The sequence below is a fragment of the Acipenser ruthenus genome, chromosome 4, assembly GCF_902713425.1.
Source record: "Acipenser ruthenus chromosome 4, fAciRut3.2 maternal haplotype, whole genome shotgun sequence".
NCBI classification, from domain to species: domain Eukaryota; kingdom Metazoa; phylum Chordata; class Actinopteri; order Acipenseriformes; family Acipenseridae; genus Acipenser; species Acipenser ruthenus.
In genome coordinates, this window is record NC_081192.1 from 89140069 (window position 1) to 89153029 (window position 12961).

Genomic DNA, 12961 nt, shown 5'->3' on the forward strand with positions numbered 1-12961 from the left:
ACTACTCCACACTGCTGCCCCTATTATTTGAGTAATTGAAAAAGAACCACATAGAGTGATTGCAAAGATCATAAAAGTAGGAACTGAAAAAAGAAGAACATTTAGTTTTAAACTACTTTCTTTGAAATAAAAAAAAAAGTTTCTATATAGTAGTTTTAAACTACTTTTAAACACATTGTGTCAAGGCTGTGATCAGGGCAAGTTCAAATAACAACACCATCAGACCTTATTATTGGTAAACTTGTGCCACACAGCATTGTTTGAATAATACAGATGTATTTATTTATTTGAAAAATTCCATAGTGTTAGAGTTCTAAGTAAACAGAATTCCTCTTATAGGTTGCTTTCAGAATCGGAACAAGCAGATTTCCAACACAGAAATTATCACCAAGCAGTCAGTAATGAACAGTGTTCTGGGGTAGACAATAATATCTGTTTAAAACATTATGTTCAGGGTCAATGTGAGAAATGTTAGACTTATATATAATGTCCAGCTAAAAAGTGACAGCAGAGCCAATAACCTGTGACATGCATAGAGAATGGAGTTTTCAATGTTTACCGGGGTCTGACCTCTTTATAAGGAACATCCCCAGAAAGGTGGTCTATATCAAAGTACTGAAAAAAACAGTGTATGTGGATTGTGCGGATTATCTCCATGACCGGACATGGCACTATTCTGGATGCTCTGTTAGATAACTTAGTTTTGATTCTGTCTTTTGATACTGTTCTCTGACGAGCTTGACTTTTGAAGGCCTGTCCTATTACCATACCTATGATCACTTCTTTCTGGGGGTCAATGTGGTGTTTGGCTTTGTGGGCTGGACCTCCTATGTCATCCTGATGATCCTTAAAACTCAAAACAGTCTCGACAAGCCTTATAATATATATATCGCCTGCCTGATTACTAAGGATACCACATTTACCACATTGAACCAAGCATGGAAACTACAGCGTTGTGCACAATGTATTTTCAGACCTACTAAGCTTGATATGAAAGCAACTGTATTGCAACATGTGTTGTTTGTTATGAATTCCACTGTGCCTCCCAAAGATATATTGTTAAAAAAAGGGGTGTGCAACCTGTTCCCTATGTTATATATTAGAAAACTGTTATATATATATATATATATATATATATATATATATATATATATATATATATATATATATAATCCTTACAATGTGTTTGCTGTTTTTCCCCCAGTTGACAGTTATCAAAAGATGCCCTCCTCCCTATAGTGTTTGTCCAACTATGTCCAAGTCAAAGTTTGTGGTTGTGTTCTCTAGTTAATTCTAATCACTTTTAATAAAAGGAAAGAACGGTCTTAGTTGCTTTTTAGTGAAACATTGTAATGTTTTTATACCATACTTTTAGTTTATTTTAAATACTGAAGTTTTTAGGCTGGTTTCACAGACTAATCTGGTACGACCCAATGTAATCTTAGGTAAGGTAGTCCGAGATTAGTGCTAATCAGAGTCTATGAAACCAGACGTGTTTTAAAGTTATTTTTTTATCAAAATAATTTTTTTGTAGATACAGAAATTGTAAAGAACTTATAAATTCAGTAAAATCTTATCATTAACTCAGAGAATAGAATTGATAGTGATGTCCATTCTGGGAATTGAATTGTCGGTAAGTTAATGGCATGCAGGTGACTGGACTGCCCCTCACATGACTGACTTTGCACTTGTTTGACATGTGCTTCTGTATCCCAGTAATGCATGCTTCCTGAAGACTTACCATTCTGTGAGCCATTCTGGACAGATTTCCACTGGACCTAGAAAAATGTTGAGCAGTAATTGAGGAATGGTCAGATATTCCTACAGGATGATATCGGTATTCCTTGCAGACAAGTCATTTAGAATCATAGCGCCATTCTGCTGCCCATGGCAGCTCAACATGGCAAATGCATATTTTTTGTATCTAAACCCTGTATCTTCATTATAATTGTATAATTGTGCTCGGAAAACATATTATTTTTTTTTAGCATGTTAACAGCGGTTATATTTTGAGCTTTTGTTTTTCAGTGTTTGTTTATTTTCTCTTTCAGTGTTTTTTGTAGGTAGCCAAAATCGGTGTTTATCTGGGCTTGTTTTAATGCTGTCTGACTCTGAAAACGTACGTTTAGACACCCTGAGAGCTGAGCTCAACACCATTTTCTTGTTTTGTTTGTTTGGGGGCTGTTTTGTCTGTAACCCTAAAATAAGAAACCTTAATAATATTACTGGATAATGTTTTATAAATCGATATAACACTTTAAGGTATTATTTTTATAACCCTAGCATGTCGCAGGAAATCACCTTTAACTCAATTTTAGGTTGTGAGCTTCTTCTATCGGGCTATGCTAACCCTAGGACTCATTGCACTAGCTGGATGGCCAATTGTGTCCAAATTGTGGGTTCAAACAAAGGTAGGCATGAATTTGAGAATACAGAAAGAAATGGTTGATTAATACAGTAGGTGTAATCTGTTGAGCATCTATTTTTGGAAATATGCACAAATGTATTAGAATCTGAAACCTAGATCTTGCCACCAATTTGTTATTTATGTGAATGTGTCAAATGAGTCTGATAAATAAAAATACAACATGAATTAATATTTAATCAAAAGCAGAACTTTGAGAGCTTATTGCATTTGGGCACGTGACACTATACTGTATAAAGGCATCAATTTGAGGAAGACTACAGGAGGCAAATCATTATTATTATTATTATTATTATTATTTATTTCTTAGCAGACGCCCTTATCCAGGGCGACTTACAATCGTAAGCAAAAACATTTCAAGCGTTACAATACAAGTAATACAATAAGAGCAGGAAATACAATAACTTTTGTTCAAGTAAAGTACAAGTTTTGACAAACCACAATTCAATAATACAGCAGGTAATAGTGATAGTTACATCAGGATGTGATTAAATACAAAGTACTACAGGTTAAAAACTTGGCAGATTACAGTATTCTGAAGTACAGGATTAAATGCAGTAAAATAGGGGCTGATAAGAGCAAAATAAAGCACATTTACATGAAGGGTGATAGTGTCCCAGGATACAAACAGAGGAGTTCTACAGGTGCTCTTTGAAGAGGTGAGTCTTAAGGAGGCGCCGGAATGTGGTCAGGGACTGGGCAGTCCTGACATCTGTAGGAAGGTCATTCCACCACTGCGGAGCAAGGGTGGAGAAGGAGCGGGCTTTGGAGGCAGGGGAGCGTAGCGGTGGTAGAGCTAGTCTTCTAGTGCATCATATTACAAGGCTGTCAATGCTAACAGGGTTTATTGCCTGGTAATTTTGTTCATGGCATGAAATCAAATCAGTTGGCCCTGCAACCTTAATGTACCTCTTACAACCTAACCAATGCTTTAAAATCTTACCTCAATGCTTTAAATATTCAGAATATTTCAAACACAACTTTATCACATGAAATGACTAGGGACCAGGAAGCAGCTACCACTTTTCAGCAATAGTGATGTCATTGAAATATCTGCATATTCTAAGATGAAGTGTACATTTAAAGCAAAGAACAAAAACACATTCAACAGAGGCAAAGGGGTCCCAGGGGTATTACTGACAGTGCTAATAAGATGTAAGGCTAGTGAGATACCACAGAAACAATCGCATTGTTACTGACCAAGTCCTGACTGTGTAATCAGTTAGTAAACAGAGGGATGTATTGTATATTAAGTTTGTAAAAGCTGCTGGACAAAGGTGACATTTTTTGTTTGTTTTCTTTTGTTTTAAAGACAAGGTCAGTCTGCTGGATACTTGCTTGTTTGTTCCTGGCAACATTCCCTCTAATGCCTGTGGTCGGGAGAGAGCCTAATATCAATCTTGTGTAAGGCGCACCCTTTTCTTGCAGCTAATATCTTTGGACAACCTACCAGTAAAACATCTGTAGGAGTAATACATAATAATAAGTAAATAAAAATATGTAGTTGATAAAACTGAAATAAAGCAAACATCGGATACGGCATGTTTTTAGTAAGTGATTCCTGGGATCAACCCACACTTAAAAGAATGGCACAATGTCCCCCACTACTCTTAGGGGGTATATGTTTTGTGAGAGACATTAAAATGGTCGTGTATACCTCTGTCCCTGGAGCAGTCGTTATAGGCTGTGCTGACTGTATTTTAAAGTTCTCCTTCTTTTTTGTTTTTGACAAGCTGGTCATTTACAGATAATGCCTTGACAGACTATGAACTGAAGGTAAAGTTTTTTTGTGACTTTTCCCCCATTGTCTCTTAGTGCAAAGTTATTTAAAATAAGTCGGTCATACAACCAATAAATGAGACTGATTTCACTTGGAATGATCCATGAAACAGTGCAGAGTCAAGGCTGCTGATGGCAGGCTACTGTAAATGTCACCAAGGCTCTAAGTGACTTGTCTATTTTGTCCCGTGCTGCTGCTTTTCTTATCTCTGTGCGGCCTGTCCTGTTATAATAACTGCTCCTACTCTCTGTTACAGCCTCCTCATTTGTGGTGACTCTGCTGAGCTCCACACTCCTCCTACAGCGGCTGCTGTGCATATTCCTGTCTCTAGTATCGACTTGCCTCCCCCTCAGTACAGGGTAACCTTCGACACTCTGCTTCCAATTGCAGCGTGGAACTGTGTGTTCTGCTCATGCTGGAGAGTTGGATATTGTTCGCTCGGTATTTTATTATTATATTTTTTTGGCACATGTAAGACTGTATATTACTAAATGGAAATGTAATATACAGTCTTATATGTGCCAAAAAAATATCAGAATTTATAATTTGTTTTTTTGTTGAGATCATACCATAGTAAATATTATCGAATTTAAGTTAATTGGTCCCTAGAGCAATTTATATATTCTTTAAAATATAGGAGGCTGTGTGGTCCAGTGGTTAAAGAAAAGGGCTTGTAACCAGGAGGTCCCCAGTTCAAATCCCATCTCAGCCACTGACTCATTGTGTGACCCTGAGCAAGTCACTTAACCTCCTTGTGCTCCGTCTTTCGGGTGAGATGTAATTGTAAGTGAGTCTGCAGCTGATGCATAGTTCACATACCCTAGTCTCTGTAAGTCGCCTTGGATAAAGGCGTCTGCTAAATAAACAAATAAATCACCAAGCATTTGGATTTTGCTACAATATAGATTGTCCATGTTCAAATTGATTGTCAGCTTAAAAAAATTGCCTTTGAAAAAGACTACATTCTCAATTGTGAAATTCCATTTTAATAACCAGTTTAAGCTGCTTATAGTTAAAACTGATAGAAGTTGTTTTTTTTTCTGAAATTTCAAAAGTGTTTGAAATAACTTTGGGAAAAAAAGAGCTAGTTTCACTCCTACAGCAGAAAAGACAGTAGGTTTGTCTCTTAACAACATATGGGTCATTCCAAGCCAACTCAACCAGAAAAGGGACATTTCATATGTGCTTCCACTTGCACTAGCTTGGAGCTGAGGGGTTATGAACTTGCATGGGACTTGGGACTTCTTTGTTACAATGACACATTTGAAACTACCAAAACCTTACTTAGTTGGGTTTTAAAAACTAAATTCACAGCACCTTTTAAATACACCTGTCTCTGTCATCTAAGACCTCCTAAACCAAAGATTTTCAGTTGTGCCTGAAATTGACTGATTGGTTAGCATGAGAGTGCAGCAAATGTCTTTTTCACAAATGGTTGGTCAGTCAATTAATTATTTTTATTTTATTTCTTAGCAGAATTATCCCCCTAGGTAGGCACCACAACTTATAAAAACAACTTTACTGTCACTTTTTGGTTTTTAAAATCCAACTAAGTAAGGTTTTGGTAGTTTCACATGTGTCATCATAACAACGAAGTCCCAAGTCCCATATGCAAGTTCATAACGCCTCAGCTCTAACCTAGTGCCATTAGAAGCCCATATTGTTACTTTGTCCTCTAGAGCAATCATCAGAGAATGCACAATTGAAGAAATAGCCAGTTTGGATAGAACTATGTGGTACTTTAACCTCACCAAAGTGGCCATAAGCAATGCTCGAATGCATGACAAATGCAACTTCAAAAATCTGCCAAAAATCCAAAATCCCCCCATGCAAGTTATTACGGCCTAAACTTGGTACAAATAGCAAAAATTCTAATTTCAAGGGGGTTTAGTGACCAGTGGTGGGACTTGAAACCAAAAGTTGTTCACAGAATTTGGAAGACTGGTTCCTAAGGTTCTTACAGCAATACTTACATTTTCGGACCCACATCCTCTCCAGGGTAAAGGGTTAGGCTGAAGTTTGAATAAAACTCGTCAGTTACCCCTCGTCTTGCAATTTGCCAGAAGTGAGTAGAGTGCTGCTAGTATTTTTTTTCTGAAAAGCCTGTTCATTACAAGTAGAACGAGGTGCTACACATGATAGTAGCATCTAAATTTCACCCAGGGTGATTTTTCTGGTCAAGGTCCTTTTCTCATTTTAGGTTGACCTTCGGTGTGTCTGAAAACTCCCAGGTGAATTTTTCTAGGAAATTCTGAGACGGACTGGCCACGGCACTGGTTGAGTTGCAATTATTATTGTTATGTCAGCTACGTAACAAGAAGAGAATAAATATGAAAGTGACAGATAGAAGATAGCCTTAAATTAATATTGTCCTAAGTTAGCTGTTTGCTAATTTGAAGTTATTAATAGCAAATACTGTATTGTGATGCAACTGCTTCTAATAATTACTAAAGTTGTAATATACTTTTATTTATTTTGTCCAAGCCTGTATGCTCTATATGTTCTTTTTTTAGTACTTTTAACAAATAAGTACAGCTGCAAGGTGCAAAGCAATTATACAGTTACCATCCACACAGAAATACAAGCAGTACAGCTGTGCTAATGAGAAGTGTTACGCTGTTGCACTTTTAGATGCGAGGCACTCTTCCCCCTTGTGCTGTCCTGGTTGATGTTTGTGTGGATTAACATGGAACAGGAGACCATGCAGTTTAAAGGCATGTCCCCTAGATTAAAGGTAAAGTGGAAACACAGCTGTGCCAAACTAATGGGTTTGGTGCAGTTTTTTCTCGTTTTTTTGTTTGTTTGTCTTTGTTTTTATTTCTGTCCTTGGTTGAGAACACCAAACTCATTTGATCAGCTTTGAGCCAGGAGGGGAAAGGAGACGCTTGTGTATTTATGTGATGAGCTACAGATGAAGGTTAGGGTTGAGGGAATCTTTTTAAAGCAACCCTTTTGGCTGAAGTATGAAACTTTTTTTTTTTTTTTTTTTTGTCACACTGTACTGTAGATCAAAGTTGCTGTTGCTTCAGGCTACCGGCCACTTTGTGTGCTGTATTTTATTTAGCTGCAATCAGATCTTGTGATATCTGCATATCCTGAATTATTTTTGTCCACTGTCATTATTAAGTCAGTATTTGTCTAGCAGCTGCTTGGATATGAAAACTGTTTTTGCTAAGTACTGTGAGATTTTGCTGAACAACCTGTTTTGTTTTCTTTTCTGCAGTTTTCTTCTTATCAAAGCTGCGACAGCTAAGGCTTGATGATATATGCAGATCTTACTTTTTTGTATCATTTTCCTCTGGCATGGTGCAGCATGACATTGCTTTCACAAACACAACCAGCAGATAGTGCTGTTAGCCCTGTTTCTGCACAGTGTTCCTTTCTTCATTTTAAATACAAATAAAGTTATAAAAACCACTGTACATGCAAAATGCAACATGTAAACATTATCCTTTTCTGAACAAAAAAGACTTGATTTAAACCTGCATGGATTCCAAAAATACAACAGAAAACTATGATACAGTGCCTTGCGAAAGTATTCGGCCCCCTTGAACTTTGCGACCTTTTGCCACATTTCAGGCTTCAAACATAAAGATATGAAACTGTAATTTTTTGTGAAGAATCAACAACAAGTGGGACACAATCATGAAGTGGAACGAAATTTATTGGATATTTCAAACTTTTTTAACAAATAAAAAACTGAAAAATTGGGCGTGCAAAATTATTCAGCCCCCTTAAGTAAATACTTTGTAGCGCCACCTTTTGCTGCGATTACAGCTGTAAGTCGCTTGGGGTATGTCTCTATCAGTTTTGCACATCGAGAGACTGAAATTTTTGCCCATTCCTCCTTGCAAAACAGCTCGAGCTCAGTGAGGTTGGATGGAGAGCATTTGTGAACAGCAGTTTTCAGTTCTTTCCACAGATTCTCGATTGGATTCAGGTCTGGACTTTGACTTGGCCATTCTAACACCTGGATATGTTTATTTGTGAACCATTCCATTGTAGATTTTGCTTTATGTTTTGGATCATTGTCTTGTTGGAAGACAAATCTCCGTCCCAGTCTCAGGTCTTTTGCAGACTCCATCAGGTTTTCTTCCAGAATGGTCCTGTATTTGGCTCCATCCATCTTCCCATCAATTTTAACCATCTTCCCTGTCCCTGCTGAAGAAAAGCAGGCCCAAACCGTGATGCTGCCACCACCATGTTTGACAGTGGGGATGGTGTGTTCAGGGTGATGAGCTGTGTTGCTTTTACGCCAAACATAACGTTTTGCATTGTTGCCAAAAAGTTCGATTTTGGTTTCATCTGACCAGAGCACCTTCTTCCACATGTTTGGTGTGTCTCCCAGGTGGCTTGTGGCAAACTGTAAACGACACTTTTTATGGATATCTTTAAGAAATGGCTTTCTTCTTGCCACTCTTCCATAAAGGCCAGATTTGTGCAGTATACGACTGATTGTTGTCCTATGGACAGAGTCTCCCACCTTAGCTGTAGATCTCTGCAGTTCATCCAGAGTGATCATGGGCCTCTTGGCTGCATCTCTGATCAGTCTTCTCCTTGTATGAGCTGAAAGTTTAGAGGGACGGCCAGGTCTTGGTAGATTTGCAGTGGTCTGATACTCCTTCCATTTCAATATTATCGCTTGCACAGTGCTCCTTGGGATGTTTAAAGCTTGGGAAATCTTTTTGTATCCAAATCCAGCTTTAAACTTCTCCACAACAGTATCTCGGACCTGCCTGGTGTGTTCCTTGTTCTTCATGATGCTCTCTGCGCTTTAAACGGACCTCTGAGACTATCACAGTGCAGGTGCATTTATACGGAGACTTGATTACACACAGGTGGATTCTATTTATCATCATTAGTCATTTAGGTCAACATTGGATCATTCAGAGATCCTCACTGAACTTCTGGAGAGAGTTTGCTGCACTGAAAGTAAAGGGGCTGAATAATTTTGCACGCCCAATTTTTCAGTTTTTTATTTGTTAAAAAAGTTTGAAATATCCAATAAATTTCGTTCCACTTCATGATTGTGTCCCACTTGTTGTTGATTCTTCACAAAAAAATTACAGTTTCATATCTTTATGTTTGAAGCCTGAAATGTGGCAAAAGGTCGCAAAGTTCAAGGGGGCCGAATACTTTCGCAAGGCACTGTATATAAATATCTCATATATGGATATTTAGATATAAAATTGAAAACATGTCAGTTAAAATGATTGTCAGAGGGTTAAGTTTTCCTCAGCAGAGCTTTCAGGTTTTCTTTTATAGTTGCTGCTTTTTTTGGAACTGAAAATATTAAATATTTATTATCTATTAACAGGTAAATACAGGTTTGAATGGTTTTATTAGGTGCTTTTATAAGATTAGATGTAATACCTGTAACTCAAAACCACTCTCTTACAGTATATCGTTCTGTATTCCTAGTTTTGATCCTGCTTCAGTATGCTGCTTTCTGACAGTGTTTAATCCTTTTGTTATGGGAACACTGATGATGTGGAAGGTATGTGCTTCTTATATATTTCTTTATAGCAGTTACATGAAACACTAAAACCATTGCTGTGTTTTAAATGTAGTAACTGATGAGAAATTGCTTTTATTTCCAACATGAGTCCACAAACACCAGTTCTTAGTAATGGTAGTCAGTGTTTATTAAACCTTTATTAAAGAAGTGCTGACCAAGTCTTAAAATCAATTTTCTTAACTGTTATTAACACTTAGTATAACTTTCTTCTGTATAGTGTAGATAAAAAAAAAAATAGTTGCTGCTGCTTTACGGTATTAATACATCTGCTGTAGTTCACACTTACTCCAGTGGATTAGCTACAATCAGACCATATTTGTTTAACCTAAATTAACATAAAAAAGTGAAGAAGGAAAAGATTCTCTACACCAGTAAAAGTGGAACAGTAAATATGTTTATAAAGGTTAGGTAGGTATTGATTTTAGAGCACTGGTTAGCACTCCTTTAAGCCTGATTCAGCAGTGTGCATGAGCCTACGTTCCAGCTCAGGATTTTCAGCCTCTAGGTCACATCTGTTCTCCCTAAGAAAGACAATAAGTGAGGCAATGATGTAGAGGTCTAAAAACTTACAGCAATAGAAACTAGACCTATGCTTTTTTATTTTACTTTTGTGGACAAACAGTTTAAGGGTATACTAAACAAGACTTTTATCTAAAAACATCCCATTGTAGGGCCTCAGATCTGCCTTCAGCTTCTGAAGGGATGAGAGGGTAGTTTAGTACACACTTGCAAAGATATGCCAGTTGCCAGTTGTGGCTCTAATCACACTTTCTGTTTCATATTTTGTTTGTGGGTGCAAACTCAGACAGGTTCCCTTCCATTGTTTTTTAACCTCTTTCACAAGGAATTTGGAGAGGGAACAAAAAAGAGATGGGACTTTTGTTGACTGATGTACTCTGACCCTTCTGCTTCATTGATCTGCCACTAATAAGATTCAAGTTTAAAAATATGGCCTGGGCAGGGTGAGTGTGACAGAGAGAGAAAGAATTCAAACTGTAAATCTCCCTCCCGACCAAAGAAGGCGCTTGGTAAGGTGGATCGTATGCTTCCTCCTAGATGGACTGCCTTGACGGTAGGCGGAAACCGGAAGGTGACCATATTAGGGGGAGCGCGTAGTTGCACATACCTGGAAGGATTACATTGCAATCAGCTGTGGGGCGGGCCCCTATTGGAGAAACCATGGCGATGGGTTGATTGCATGGAGGAGTTTTGGGGTACAAAGGGGAAGCAGCTACGTCAGTACGGGGCCTTGCACTGATGACGATATTCAGCCGGAGACGGTGTTGTCGTTATTTATTTGTGTTTTGTCTTCAGCAGAGGAGGAGTGAGAGTCGGGAGCTGCAGCCGCGGAGCCAGCACCAAGACCAGGAGCACGTCCCTCACAGCACAGCACCAGCACTCACCATGACCCCGGAGAAAAGAGCACAGTTTTCGTGCACGGAGGATTGTGCTTACAGGAGTGTTGTTATTTTGTCAGGACTGTAAACCTGCCATCTTTCCCCCTGATACCATCGCTGGTAGAGGGGTGGTTAATTTATTATTATTTGTGTTTTTGCAAAATAAACACAGACTTTTGGGACAGAACTCTGGTCTGGACCTTCCCTTGTATTCACACCACTCACATCCTGTTCACACATAGCTATATCATTTTTGTACAGTTCATTTTTTTATATGGAGTATTCTATTTAAATCCCAGTTAAAAAACATAACTAGATCCCAGGTTCTTTTTACAAGATATACAATAGTTTTATCTGACCTACAATTTGCTCTGCATACTGCAGTGGTCTTCAGTAATGTAGCATACTTTGTGTGTTTCGAGTTCTTTAGGTATTTGGGCTAACCGACATACATTAAATTAATTGTAGACATTGATCATTTTGTACTCTGTTTTACCAAATTAGCCATTATTCAAACAAAAGTTAATTATTTTATATCAAATGTACTGTCAGTGGCCACCAACCATATGGCCGTCCTTTATAGAATTGAGAAGTAATACCTAATAAACACTAGTCAGTATACACTAGATTATGTATAATGCATAAGTTAAGTGGCTGTGTTCCTGTTTAAAAAAAAATTTAAAAAATAAAAAAAACATCCCAAAGCCTGTTTCTGTTTGACCTGGTTTTATTGAAATAAGCAGCACAGCAAGCTGATATTTAAATGTGCCAGTAGAACTGGGGTCCCAATGCTGCACACGCTTCCTAGAATGTTTTGTGTACTGCTGTTTTAAAATAAAAACTTCAGCTTGACTGAATTTTTTTTAGCTCTTTAGTGACACTCATAGCTTTGTGATAATGCATATGGTAGGTTTACACTGGCTACTAAATCATGAGTCATCCTACTCTAATAAGCACTGCAGTCAGTATGTTTCTCTTTTGTTATGCAGATTCTGATACTTTTTGTGATTGTGATGTGCACATTTGAAAGCATTGAAGTATCAACAAAGCTTTCTTCAAAAAGGTACCCTGGCATTCTGTGCGTTTTCTTGTTTTGATGTACTGGAGCCTGTTGATTATTATTGTACTATCTGACATAAAAAAGAGAATATAAAAACAAATCAAATTAGTGAAAGGCCCTTTTTTAAAATCCTATTTTATGACTGAACAACAATATGTAAGTAACAATGGTTTTTCTACTGTGCTGTTCTGATAAGGCGTGACTTACTGGCACTTATTTAATGTTTTCTATTTTCCTTTTACTCAAATGACATTAATTTTCATATTGCATGTCCATTTAACATGTGACAACATAGATTAATAAAATAAGTGGGAAAACACAGCCCAAAGAACCCACCCCAGATATTCCCCAGTACTCTCCAGTTACCCATGTCACATAAGTAATGTTTTCCATTCAATAGTGACATTCTGAAGGATTATCCAGTAAATACAATTCTGACAAAGCAATTATTCCACCCTATATTGAAAGTATTTCCCTACAGAATTCAAATTCAAATCCCTTTATTTATATGTATGTTTATGGTACATTCTATTTACAACATACCGTACACACAAACAGTTACTGTTTGTACTTAAATGAATTATGTTTGCATGCTCATGCATACGCTACAGTCCTGTACAATCATTAAGTATTTCCCTTTAAGTGGTGTAGATTTGTAAGGGGATCTCCATTACTTTCAAATGAATTGAAGTTCTCAGTCATGAGAGTAGTACTAAGTGTTTTATTTATTTATTTATGTATTTATTTATTTATTTTTATTTCATCATTAGTCATTATGTGA